The 3262-nt window shown below is 42.1% G+C and overlaps 1 long non-coding RNA gene across 1 annotated transcript; it reads right to left on the minus strand.

The window, feature by feature from the left end:
• Window positions 1–610: 610 nt before the first annotated feature.
• Window positions 611–2561, minus strand: LOC117548875. Its single transcript, XR_004569373.1, has 2 exons — window positions 1184–2561; window positions 611–963 (listed from the first exon to the last, which is right to left on the minus strand). It is a non-coding gene; the product is annotated as an uncharacterized LOC117548875 (long non-coding RNA).
• Window positions 2562–3262: the final 701 nt, after the last annotated feature.

A 3262-nucleotide genomic window follows, 5' to 3' on the forward strand; every position in this document is an offset into this window, starting at 1 on the left:
CAGTAATTTACAATAACACGGGAATAATAAACGGAGCGCTCTCCCTCTCCTGTCAGCCCGTCAGTATCATGCAGCTCGTGGATCAGTAATGAGTGACCCGACAGTAAAACTAAACATATCTATAACTAGTTTAGGTAGATTGAGAGGTAAAATAGCTACGTGTGATATTCTAACCTGAAGTGTGTGTTTTGTCCGCTCACCACTGCATGTGATCATGCAGAGCTGCGTGTCGACTCGTCAGCAGCAGCTGATCTCTCTCTCCCGTCAGATTAGACTTCACTCGCGTTTATGTCCATATCGATCAGATCCAGCTAGTTCTAGCTAATGATAAGACTACCTGCTTATTAAAAGACACCTAAACAATAAGTGTCGCTATGCAACCGGGTGAGGCCGCAAAGTATAGCGCAGCATTATGCATTTGTTTACATGCCCACCGGAACCCCGAGGCATTACCAACAGATCAACGCACAATCAACCCATCCAGGACATCTCTTTCTCCACATTACGTGTTAGACATTAGAATTGACTATTCTTGTCTGTGTAACCGGTCTGGTTTGACGCCACATGTGATCTCTGCGTTGTGTTATGTTGTGTAAATGAGAACGACTTCTTTCTTGCCAACCAGGATTTATTCTCTGTGCAAAACAGAATATAATAATTAAAGCAGGAAATGGCTTCATCAGCTTTCTAACTTCACACTTCTCCTCAGTGGGGCCTGAAGCTAACTCAGGAAAGTATACAGAGTTCTAAATAATACAATTAACAGATATACATCTATCCATGGTGGCAAACCAGTTTTTCCTTGTAAACCAATATACACAAATATAACCATTAATTTACACTTACATAACAAACAATACAATTTACAGTTACAAAATACAAAAAGAATACCCACATACCTGTGCAAAACAGAATATAATAATTAAAGCAGGAAATGGCTTCATCAGCTTTCTAACTTCACACCTTCAGTGGAAGAAAACACGCACATGTTAGGTTAGCATATAGCTAAACTTTAGAAAGCTCCCAAACACTGTTTGAAGCGCTGCACATTATATAAACTACAGTCACACACGGCAAAATATAGATATTAACTGCAAATAGGTTTGGCTTGTGTGAAGTGTAACATTAAACAATCTATTAACATATAAAATACAACATTTATGACACCACTCGTTCCACTTACTTCTCCTCAGTGGGGCCTGAAGCTAACTGAGGAAAGTAGCGCGAGTCTGCAGAAATGTGCCGGTGCCATGAGTACCAAAATAAAACGTACTTTTCAAAATAAAAGCATCTAAAAAATAAAGTGACAGTGACAAGTTTTACAAATAAAGTATGGACAATGATTTTACTGAAATATAAACAAGTGAAGTTATACATTGGTTACATACACCCCTCCTATATTTCGCAAAAATCCAGACCATAGTGTACCTCTGAATAAACCATTCTGACCTCCAAGACAACTGACATCAAACTTGTGCAGGGTTAACTGAAAAACTCTTAGCTTTACCATCGGCTGTAAAAGCCACCTACTATATAGGTTCAGAGAAAACATAAGGGAGATCAAGCCTTAGTCCCTCCTAGATTAATATGATGCCTTGTACACCATACAACTCCCTGCTACTCTCAAACATGTAACATATTACACAAAACACATACATTAGACATTGTCCCTTAAAAAGGCATATTTACCAGATCAGAGGTACAAACAAAAACAAAAAACTACAAGCTTGTCACTTTAAAACAGTGTAAGTAGTGACTGAGATCTCTTGTTAACTGAACTCACAAAACCCCTTAAATCAAAAGGCTTTTGGACCATGGACTCAATGAGTCGATTGATTCTTTTGCTAACCCTGCCTGCCCTTGTCCTGACTACAGGTTCAGTTTCTACTGTCGATTGTACCTGTGTAACTGTGACATGACCTGTGTCTGCAGGATGTGACTGAGTGTTTAGGTGTCCTGAATGTACATGTGACATGAATGATGAGTCTGAGTCAGCCCCTGCAACTAAACTGTCGAAGTTAGTGTCTCTGCTGGACCGGTTCTGGTCATTTGGGAAGCACTGAATTGGACCATCTGCAGACCAGTCCACTTCTGGAATGCCCTGACTTGACTGATCCACCTCAGACGATCGTTCACTCATAATCATTTGACTCCGGGTTTCCTCTGATCCACTCATTATCCACGTACTGGTCCTGCCTCTTGAATCCTCCTCCTCCTCCAAAGAGTCCAGGGAATCAGTCGTATACGACCTTTCCTCCACTTCAGTATCACACAATTCTTCTCCAGTTGTCACCACAGGCAAAAAGCTGATGTCTAAGACCAGGTTTCGATGAACTATCTTAGTGTTTCCACTACTGTCCACCAGCTTGTATGTGTGTGTCTGCAGGTTTCTGTCTTTAACTGTGTACACAATTGCACTCCATTTGTCAGCCAGTTTCTTCTTTCCTCTCTCACCTTTGTTTGCAATGAGCACTCTGTCCCCTAAGTTCAGGTGAATGCCTCTCACTTTTCTGTTGTAACCACTTGCTTGTTTGTCCTGTTCTTTGATGCTGTGTTCTTGGGCAATTTCTTACTGCTTCATGAAGATGTGACATGAGCGTTTGGCATAGCTTTTGTAATCAACAAACCACTGGATCATGCAACACTTGCTTGAACATCACATCCACAGGGAGCCTCGGGGTTCTGCCGAACATAAGCTGGAACGGTGCATATCCTGTTGTTTCATGTACTGTTGCATTATATGCAAAAGTCAGAGCTTGTATCTGTTGAGGCCACTTGTGTTTCTCTTTTAGAGAGAGAGACCGCAGCATATTCCCAAGTGTTCGATTGAATCTTTCTGTTCCTCCATTTCCCATTGGATGGTATGCAGTAGTGTGTGATTTGGAGACTCCGGAAAGTTTGAGCAATTCTGCTATGAGCTCACTCTCAAAATTAGCTCCCTGATCGGAGTGAACACGCTCTGGAAAGCCATACACACAAAACACGTGATCCCACAGCTTCTTGGCGACCTGTTTTGCAGTCTGATTAGTGCATGGAAAAGCGTGGGCTAGCTTTGTGAAGTGGTCTGTCAAGACAAGAACATCCACTGAGTGCTGCTTACTATCCTCCGCACTCCAGAAGTCTATGCACACTAACTCCATGGGGCAGACGTCCTGATGCTTTCAAGTGGGGCTCGAGCCGAGGGTTCTGGTGTCTTCGCCAGAATGCACCTTTGACAGCATTTGACATACTCTTTGACATCAGACTCCATCTTCGGCCAAAA

The sequence above is a fragment of the Gymnodraco acuticeps genome, unplaced genomic scaffold (genome assembly GCF_902827175.1).
Source record: "Gymnodraco acuticeps unplaced genomic scaffold, fGymAcu1.1, whole genome shotgun sequence".
Taxonomy (NCBI): Eukaryota; Metazoa; Chordata; class Actinopteri; order Perciformes; family Bathydraconidae; genus Gymnodraco; species Gymnodraco acuticeps.